General features: G+C 44.3%; 1 non-coding gene across 1 annotated transcript; it reads left to right on the top strand.

Moving 5' to 3' along the window:
• Positions 1-602: 602 nt before the first annotated feature.
• On the top strand, positions 603-685 carry TRNAY-GUA (transfer RNA tyrosine (anticodon GUA)). Its single transcript has one exon. It is a non-coding gene; the product is annotated as a tRNA-Tyr (tRNA).
• Positions 686-11,126: the final 10,441 nt, after the last annotated feature.

Genomic DNA, 11,126 nt, shown 5'->3' with positions numbered 1-11,126 from the left:
ATCAAGGAAATAAACTCATTGCACAAGTCACAAACAATCGAATGAACTAAAGACACAATCAAAATACCCACTTAATTACAAAAATGTCTTTAAGATAATATGATTATTTGTGGCAGGTCTCAAATTATTTCACTTCAAATATTTATGTCTAGCATTATTTCTTTGCAGAAATCTGTGTCTCTGACTATTCCGCTTGCCATACCATCTCGGGTGTCATTTTAGTAGTGTTAAATTTAAAGGGGGCTTTTAAGCTCGTTAATGGAATTCCACAGGAGTCATGCGCTAGCAAAGAAGAATTGGAAATCAGTCGCTTCCCTTCTGGACTCAAGTCAGCAGAAGAGTGAACTTCAGAGCTTGTACACAGGCTTCTAAAGCCACTCGATTAGCTGCTGCACCAGGTGCATTTCCCCAAGGATGTCCTAAAGTTCCTCCACCAAATTGTAATACAGAATCGTCCCCAAAGATTTCGGTCAGAGCTGGCATATGCCAAACATGAATACCACAATCTAATTGTTCCATCTGCTCTTCTTAACTTAAGAACGAAGGCCACCATCCTTCTTATTCAGGAACCCTTTGTTTGAGGAGGGCGTATCCCCGGGAAGGGGAGAGTGGCCGAGCGGTCAAAAGCGATAGACTGTAAATCTGTTGAAGGTTTTCTACGTAGGTTCGAATCCTGCCTCTCCCACTTGTTGTAGACTTAAGAGAAGAGAAAGTAGGCGGAAGCCTAGGAGGGCCAACCGAGCGAAGCTCTTTTTTTTGCCGTGCCATGAAGTGCAATTTTCTCGTATGCGTTTTAGAGAGGTTGTCAAAAAAAGACGATCTATAGAGATTCCCCATCTATATCCAATCAAGAATAGAAGCGAGTCACTTCCGGCGTCGGCTTGTAGTCTCTGCAATCGTCATCTCATGTACGGTTCTGTAAAGGGACAGTAAGGGTGACTTATCTGTCGACTTTTCCACTATCAACCCCAAAAAACCCAACTCTTCCTTACGTACTCATGATGCCTATTTGTGCTAGGTGACACTTTTAATCTGTGAAATGTTTGGTATAATAACCAACTCGCGATACTGAGTTCATCTGGTGAAACAGATTCATCCCTTTTCTTGGCTCAAATGCAATGCTTATTAGCAATCTACACTTGCTATATCTAATTCCAGAAAAATATATGTTTGGGTTCAGAGTTTTGACCATATTGTGCTTGTTTCATTTACCTAGTTTTGGGTTATACAAGGTTAACGTCATCTGAAAAAGTTGATGCCTATATATGAGTTTGGTTAAAATAGGAAGATATATGAGTTCGGGAAGCAGCCAAATGATTGTTTTTCAGTTTGATTTATACATAGGCTTTACTTCCATCTAGTGGATGAAGCAAGGTTTACGAGTCGACAAGTCATTCCGAGGTTGAGACTCATAGACTAATCGTGACTAATCGACACTAGTCGACACTGAAGTTGCGACTTATAGACTTGTCGACACTGAAGTGTAGTTGGCCCTGGAGTTGAGACTCATATAGACTAGTCTATAGACTAATCTTGACTAGTCCTTCGACTCATAATCCATGGGATGAAGCTAGCTGAGGTTGCTCATCGAGATTTGTAAGTTTGAGAGATCTCTTAAGCACCCATTGGACGCATCAATGAGTTAAGGGAAAACAAAAGCATAAAGAGCTTGGGTATCACATATATGCTAACTCAACATTTGGAATCCTTTGCTTGCCTATGCACTGGCATATTCATATTTTACACGGTTTACCATTGTCACCCTGTTCATAAATCACCATCCTAATGTTGATCTTTTCACCTTAAATAAAACTAGCAATGTAACCCGCGCATTTGCGCGGCTAGACTTGCTAAATATTTTAATGCCTTATTATTTTTGGTTAGCTGCTACATGAGTATTTATATAGAGAAAGAATATTTAGAAAACTTTATTAGAGATGGGCCCCGTTGAAATTTTCTAAAAGTTTTATGATTTCTATATGTTATTGGTAAAGATGTGAATGTGGTCGCCAACTTTCTCAATTCCTTTCCTTCTCATCCCTATATATTTGTCTTTGCACTGATATTATTTGAAGTCATTGAAAAGAAAAAGAAACATTGGCGAGTTGTATCGTCCATCATCTTCATTTGCACCAAGACATTAAGATTGTGTTTTCTATTAGAGCAATTGATAAAGTATATACGGATCCACGCTGTCTCATATTAATGTTATTTACTACTTTTCTGCTTTCCAGTGTGACACAACATAATTTTTTTAATGGTGCGGAAATTGCTACTCCCTCCTTCCATCTATATAGGGCCTAATGCGTTTATTAAGACCGCCTTTGACTATTGACAAGATTAATAGTACATGACATGCACAATGTGAAAAATATATCATTGAAAGCTCCTTTCACACACGAATTTAAAGGTGTCCTTTATGTAAGTTGCATGTCATATATTATTGCTCCAATATTCGGTCAAAGTTAGCCTAAAAAATCACATTAGGCCCTATATAGATGGAAGGAGGGAGTAGATTTTCTCTCACTCGAGCACATTGTAGTTATTTTTCACATTGGTGTTCCTATGAAAGTTAAATTAGAAAAAAAGTAGTATAGCTAACATATGCATCTCGAGGAAACATGATTAGACTTTGGTGGGAATATTCTACGTTTTATGTGGGAAACATGATTGTTACTTCCGTCTTTGACCAAATGGTATTCATATAAACTTAGTAATAAGCATTTCGTTTTTGCTATTTCTCGGACGCTGTGAAATTAAAATTGAGATTGATGTAAGCACATATCATCGTACAACAGCTATGAATATTGACTCAAGAATAACTTTTTTGTCCATTTGTTTTGCATCAACTTATATTTGAATTTGACAATAATCGGATTTTTTATTTTTAATTGTACTTCATGTTCAGTTTTACGCGTAAATTTTTTATGTAAATCCCATTGCTAAACTTTATATGATGAAAAGTGATTTGCTATTTATTTTGACATCAAATATATTTGCACCAATTTATCTAACGTACAAACATAACAAAATTTACAAAGTCTAGCCTCATGTACAGCTGTGATCTATAATACGGGTTGACACATGCATACGTTGCCATGCTTCTAACACACGATACATACATACTCGCTAAGCCCAATCGGTAGATGCAGACAGTCGACAACAGTATTTTGGTCTAGGGGTGAGACAACGGTAGCTTATATGCACATGAACTTATCTCTCTCAAAAAAAAGGATGCACGTGAGTGGGTTCTATACATGGTTGGATACGACGTTTGGGTCTCCTCCTTCGGAGCGCTCGGCTATTCGGACAGAAGTCTACCGCTCGTCCTATTGGGCGTATTCTTCACGGAGTCAATTGTACTTAGTTTTGGTGTCTTTATTTTTTTGAAAACACTAACGCCCACACGTGTGGCAATATTGCAACTCGCCCACACGCCTGGATCACCGTCCAATTAAATTTGCACGAATCTTGACACACCGAGGCAGTTTTCGCGTGCCACGTAGGACAAGACCGGTGTGTGGGCGTTGGAGAGGTCGCCCACACGCCCCACAGCACGCGGTTGTCAGCTGCGCTGTGTGGGCGAACTAGTTTCTGCTCACACAGCCACCACAACCACCACCTAGTCCACGTGCGTGTGGGTGAATTGCTTTTCGCCCACACGACAGTCGTACGTTATTGGATGGCAACTGCAGTTGCACGTACATGGCAACTGGGTAAACACACATGGCAACTATGATTCATTTGCTAGCCGGCAACTGCAGTTGCGCGTACGTGGCAATCAGATAAACATACATGGCAACTGTGATTAACCACACGTGGCAACTAGGTAAACACACATGCCAACTATTGTTTGACCATATGTGGCAAGTAGTTAATCACACACGACAACTATGGTTTGATTACACGCTGCAACTACCATAAATTAGACATGGCAACTATAGTTAACCAAAACAGAGAGAGTTGTCATGCTTTTACAACCACATTTGCCATCCCGGATAACTACATCTGCCATCCCGGATGGCAACTAAATCGTCATCCCGCGGGTATCTAATGTAGCTGCGCCAGGACGTGTGGGCATATTTGCTTCGTGCCACACGCACGGGGTGGGGATGAGTAGTACTTGTTGGGCGTGTGGCACGAAGTAGTCACGCCCACACGTGTGGGCAATTTTACTGTTCGCCCACACACAGCCCATGTGGGCTGCCCTCTGCTCATGCCACACACGATGTGTGGGCGAATGCCTATTATGCCACACGTGTGGTGGATATCGGCGTCCTATTTTTTTGGCAGGTACCTGTTTTGGCCTGCCATACAAGTACGTGTCACGGTCTATTGCACGTGAATTGAACCATCTATGCTGTAAATCTTCACCGTTGATTTTTCATAACTTTAGAATGATTAATCTTCACCGTTCGTTTTCTATCATTTTAAGCTAGAAATAACCATAAATATCAACTACTTATAGAAAGCTACATGCTAACTGGAAAACAACAACTATAATCTAAACGTAAGATTTTCTAAATTATCTTGGTTGTTCTAGCCAAGTAGTTCTTTCCACATAGCAGTACGCTGGTGCGGAGGAGCTCCATTTGTTTACTATTTTCCCATGTTGGTTGTTCAAAAGCAAGGAAAACTATATACCTCAATATCACTAATAGTAGTATATATCCATTCTGATTATTGGGGATTTTAAAACAAAATCACCAAAAAGATGCCAATTTGGGCCTAGGAAAATGAAAATCAGAAATAGATTGCAGCCTGAAGGCCTCGACAGACGCTGATATCCTAAGACCGCAGTGAACCTACAGAGTTATGGCTTTTATCGTAATTATTATTTTAATGTGAACTAGTTACGTGAAATTAATTCCATGTGGTTGTGAATCATTGGTTGGTGAAGTATAAGTGTATGTGAGTCGATGACTGATCTCTGTGAGATGTTGTATAAGTTATTCTTATACTTGTGAAATTTCTGTATTACAAATATATGTGTTGATCTGGGTTTTGTTCTTGTTACAGTGCATACGCACAAAATGTACCCATGTGCAATGTGCCATGCATCCCACATGGTCTGAATAGAGGAACCGTGTGTGATATGACCCCCATGTTGCAAAATTTACATTTGTGCCTATATGTGCGATATGACTCCATGTTGCATTTTTTAACTGGCATTATCATTGAATCAAAATTCTAGGTCTAATTTTGATAGTCCTATCGTGTTGCATCTTCTCTCAAATATGGTTGATGTGGGGCAAATAAGCCACGGCTCGGACGGGTCAGGCGCGGTGCGCGTGCATGCGTGCGGTGGCCGCGTTGTGTCCGACCGTGGCAGGCTCGTGTGTGTGTGTGTGTGTGTGTGCGTGCGCGCGCGTGCTCGAGCATGTGTGTGTGGCGTAGTGGTACAGCCATGTGATCTAGCTAGGTGGTTAGCAATGCGATGGAAGCGGCCGCGGTGAGCGCGTCGTGGGCGCATCCGGCCGGGCATGCAGGTCGTGCGCGTGGGGCAGGGTGGGCTGAGTCATGTGCATGCGCCAGCCCGGTTATAAATCCCATAGACCGCGTGATGGTTGAAACCGGGTGTGGTGTTGTAAGCCATGTAGCCGGGTGTTGTGTTGTAAGCCATGTAGCCGGGTGTTGAGTTTGTGCTCAAGGAAAATCGAGTACGTGCTCGAGGGGCGTTCGTGCGCCGGGAAAGTCCTTGTGTCTATGTGTGCTTCTTCCTCCTCCAGTCCTCTTCTTCCTCGGGTGCAAGGCGAGTGCAGAGGCGAGAGAGAGGGTGGCAACAGCAGTTGAAAACTCACAATGCACATTGAATGAGGGCCCATCGCCATCAGCATGTCGCTGATGTGGCAGACACATCCCACGCGATAAATGTCAATATAAATTCATCTATTCCAGGACGATATAGGTTGCTCCAATTACAAAACTATCAAAGGCCCAGACAAAAAATGTCAATGTTAAGACTGGTCAAAGTTTGAACAGAAAAGAAAGAATAGCTTGATGAAAACAATGTCTACAGAAGAAATAGCATATTGTAAGATAAATGAAATTAATGGTCTAACCAGAATCAAGAGCAGGTTATATTGATGCAAGCCTTAACGATAAGTCATGTTGGGACAGTTCTTAGGCTGTTCAAAATGGACTGGATTTTGACATTCTAGCTGAGTATTATTTTGCACATGTACGTTTTATAATTCTGAAGGCAATAAATGGAGGTCGTAAAGATAATGTGGTTGCAGGGACTGGTAAGAGAGCGATTGCCAAAGCAGCTGGCTGAAAATGTAGCCGCATGGTACATTCCCGCATATGTTGCATGCTCCGCTAAAGCACCTAGTTGTCCGAAGCGGTCGTAGCTAGTTTGCGGTCAGGCTAAATGCAAGCATGTGACATATCTGTGGCATCTTCTCCAGCAAGGTGAGTTGGACATGCACAGACTACCAGAGCCCAAGTATGAGGTTGATGGGAAAGGTTGAGGTGCAGAGGATATGGTGCGCCCCTATGGTGACTCAGGATGCCCAACACCTACCTCCTCCATCAAAACTAAACTTTGCATTCCTGACATCTCCTATTCTCAACTGGCCTTCACTATATATTTTTGCTTGCACTGCTTTCCTTGCAATTGATGGATGTGACAGTATTCCACGACACGTGAAGCATAGAGAGAATACAGTAGATCGGTGGTGCTATATATATTGTTGGTCAGGCAATGTGTTGTTGTTGAAAACATTAATCTAAATTTAATTTCACAGAATATTTTTTCATAGGAAGGTACATCTTCATAACTAATATCATCTTCAATGAATGTGGTTTAATAAAATGGATGGATGGAGAGAGAGAGAGAGAGAGAGAGAGAGAGAGAGAGAGAGAGAGAGAGAGAGAGAGAGAGAGAGAGAGAGAGAGAGAGAGAGATGTGGCTGCTTTGTTGGACCTATACAGGGTTGTACCTATGGGGAAATTTTACCGCGTGTCCACCAATGGTCAAACTCTATGTTAGTTTTCGTAAAAGAAGGATAACCTTTGGCCTCTACATCGAATATTACACACACATACATTATTAATTGACATGTGTTTAAATTATAAAATATAACAATGCAACATGATAAAAATGCTAGAAAAACGATACAAAATATAATCTTGACAATGCGAGTGATCACAGAATACAGTTAGTATGGCATTCATAATTAGAAGGTAAGTGATAACTTGATAAAGTAGATATTTACAAATCAATAAGAAACGAATATACCGAATACAAAACTATGTTTGCAGAAGTCTTATATCTGTAAATACCATCACATTTGGTTCCAATTTTTATATAGAAAAAGCAAATAATATGTTCTATTTATTAAACTTTATAAATAACTAAATAGCAGTTCCATGGTTTAGTTGGTGTATAGAGGTCTCTTGCCCAAAGTGGTGAACTTTTAGGAAGGTAGATTGCCTTCAAATGCATATGGAATATTGTCCCTATATGTAGAGTTTGGTTTACATGTTTATCAACAATAGGAAGCATCGCTGAGAAAATCAAAGAAAAAACCGTGAAAATGAACAGTTTTTTGGGCAGCAAACCCCGTTGAGTATCAATGCTCGAAGATTTCTTGTTTGCAACTATATTGGAGTCAACCGCGACATTTTTTTGTCTTTTGAAAAGGCCAAATTTTCATCCATCATACAACTTTGGATATTGACAACAAAATCATTCTATTTTATCATAGAAAGTATCAAACACGTACCACTTCGATATTACTAGAAGACAGTGTCCTGGACTAGGGGTTACCAACCTAGTTGGCCCACAGTCCATGGGCCGAGCTTATGGCCCACCAATCTCAACGGGAAAGACTCATGTAGCCTTGGACCCCGGCGTGATCAAGACAGACTGTACCAAAGACTTGGCGTGCACTTCAAGGAGTACCTCGGCCACGTCTATGAATCTTCTTAGATGGTAACCGACGAAATGTAACCCTAGAGCCCCATGGTGCTTATATAAACCATGGGGTTAGTCCGTAGAGATAAAAGTACAATCACCTCCATTAGGATTTAGCACACAACATACGATCTTGAGGTAGATCAACCTGTACTCAATACTTCATCATCAATATAATCAAGGAGGACATAGGGTTTTACCTCTTCGGGGGGCCAGGACCAGGGTAAAACATCGTGCCCTTTGTCTCCTATTCACCACCGGTCCTAGATCCACAGCTCAAGACCCCCTACCCAAGATTCGCCCGTTTCAGTACCGACATTGGTGGACCATGCAGGTCTCGCCTGCAGATCAACTGCGGCATCGGCTATGGTGGCATCTTCGTTCCCGACCAGCTTTTAGCTTTCCGCCACATCGTTCTACATGCCAACTCAACTGGCCACCCGGCCTGCGTCGAATGCTTTGCCCCAAACCAAGTTGTTACGTTTGGAAGTTTGGAATCCACTGTCGACTCTCGCGATGATCTCGCCCTCTCTGGCTGGATGCCAGATCCTCTTGAGAACTCTTCGGACACCGTAGCCTTGACCCCGGATCCGACGTTTGATCTGGGCTTCAGATCAGATCCAACATCAGAGCCAACCTTGAGTATGTACCTGATCATTGTCATGTCGGACCGAACCCCAAGCACAAGTCCACCGTTGTCTTATCGGATCTCAACCTTGAGTCGAGTCTGAGCTCGGATCCGGCCATTTCACCGGTGGACGAGGGGTCAACCTTGGCCAGCCCAGACTCCAAAATTGCGTCGAGCAAACCACAGAGCATATTTCATATCAGTCTGTCTTGCAGTGAGGCCATGGACACCGAGGATCTCTTGCAGATAAACAAGATACTTGATCGGATCCAGAATCTGGCAATCTCATCCTCGGTTTATGATCAAATCGGATGTAAAGCCGACGACGGGGAAATTTACATCCCACCCACCACCCACCTAGTCTCTATGGCCAAAGACTTAACCTACGTATTAGAGTATGGCTCTGAAGAGGCGACTGACATGGATGAGGTTGTCAATGGCGCACCAGGAGCGGCGTAGCCTATTGTTGTACCCCATATAAGCAATTGGGCCACAATGTCTACCTATGAAGTTTATATGGTCGACATGCCCGAAGTTCGCCCGAAGCACCGACGCCATCGTAGGTGGCCAAAAGGCATTGGTGGGGGCAAGAGCCAGACAAACAATACGGGGGCCATAGAGGATGGTTCCGCTCCAGATAACGCCGACGAATGGGACAATGGCAACAACGCTATGCCGACTCTGGTTAATGGACCAACAGGGATGTCGGATAATGAGAATCCTGAAGACCTCGCGAATGGGAAGGACGGTAACTACCTTCCTAAGTCCGAGGAGGATGTCAGCCTTGGACCCGAGGACTTTATATTCCCTGGGGATCCCTATGAGCAAGAAATATTTTGGTGGTGCCTTGTTGCAACCGCCTGAAGCATGAAGAAAAAGCAGCAGCAACTTCATGCTGATCAGAACACACTAAATGATAAGTGGGTAGAGATCCTCGCAGTCGTGCAAGAGCTTGAAGCACGATGCGAGGGACAAGCTAAATCTTACCCACATTGGCGTCTACTCCCAGAATTTGATGACGAAGTCGCCGAGAACGTGCCTTTTAAACATGGACGAGCTGACCAACCTGACCCCCTGAGGGAGTCCTGGATTAGGGGGTGTTCGGGTAGCCGGACTATACCTTCGCCTGACTGCAGGACTATGAAGATACAAGATTGAAGACTTCGTCCCGTGTCCGGATGGGACTTTCCTTGGCGTGGAAGGCAAGCTTGGCGATGCGGATGTTCAAGATCTCCTACCATCGTAACCGACTCTGTAACCCTAACCCTATCCGGTGTCTATATAAACCGGAGGGTTGTAGTCCGTAGACAATCAACTCCATACACAATCATACCATAGGCTAGCTTCTAGGGTTTAGCCTCCTTGATCTCGTGGTAGATATACTCTTGTACTACCCATATCATCAATATTAATCAAGCAGGAGTAGGGTATTACCTCCATCGAGAGGGCCCGAACCTGGGTAAAAACATCGTGTCCCTTGTCTCCTGTTACCATCCAGCCTTGAGGCACAGTTCGGGACCCCCTACCCGAGATCCGCCGGTTTTGACACCGACATTGGTGCTTTCATTGAGAGTTCCTCTGTGTCGTCGCCTTTAGGCCCGATGGCTCCTTTGATCATCAGTAACGATGAGGTCCAGGGTGAGACTTTTCTCCCCGGACAAATCTTCGTCTTCGGCGGCTTCGCCCTGCGGGCCAATTCGTTTGGCCACCTGGAGCAGATCGAAAGCTACGCCCCTGGCCATCAGGTCAGGCTCGGAAGCCTAAACTACATGGCAAACATCCGTGGAGATTTGATCTTCGACGGATTCGAGCCACAGCCAAGCGCGCCGCACTGTTTCGATGGGCATGATCTAGCTCTGTAGCCGAACAGTTCCTTGGAGGCCGCACACTGCGCCAATCGAGGATGAGCGGTTGGACGTCACCTCGGGGGCTGCGATCTCAAGTGCGATCGAGCCGAACGCCAGCCCCGCACTCCGCGTGACTCATGACTCCGAGGATCCGGACTCCTCTCTGGACTCCGAACCCCCCGCGCCCCTACCGATCGAATCCGATTGGGCGCCGATAATGGAGTTCACTGCTGCAGACATCTTTCAGCACTCGCCTTTTGGCGATATCCTGAACTCTCTCAAGTCTCTCTCTTTATTAGGAGAGCCCTGGCCGAACTGCGGTCAGCGAGGATGGGATACGGACGATGAAGAAATTCAAAGCCCACCCACCACCCACTTTGTAGCCACTGTCGACAATCTAACCGACATGCTTGACTTCAGCTCCGATGACATCGACGGGATGGACGATGATGTAGGAGACGAACAGGAACCAGCACCTGTAGGGCGCTGGAAGGCCACCTCATCATATGACATATATATGGTGGATACTTCAAAAGACGGAGATGGCGATGGAACAACGGGGGATGACACCTCCAAGAAACAGCCAAAGCGCCGGTGTCAGCGGCGCCGCTCTAAATCCCGCCAAAGCAAAAATGGTGATTCCGGCACGGGAGATAATACCACCCCGGATAGCGCCGAAGAACACCAACCCCAGCAGGATTCGGCGCAGGAAGATGGAGAAGCCAGCCCT

Source organism: Triticum aestivum, chromosome 7A, assembly GCF_018294505.1.
Source record: "Triticum aestivum cultivar Chinese Spring chromosome 7A, IWGSC CS RefSeq v2.1, whole genome shotgun sequence".
NCBI classification, from domain to species: Eukaryota; Viridiplantae; Streptophyta; class Magnoliopsida; order Poales; family Poaceae; genus Triticum; species Triticum aestivum.
Note: the sequence above shows the minus strand (reverse complement) of the source record. Positions and strands in the feature narration are given on the sequence as shown.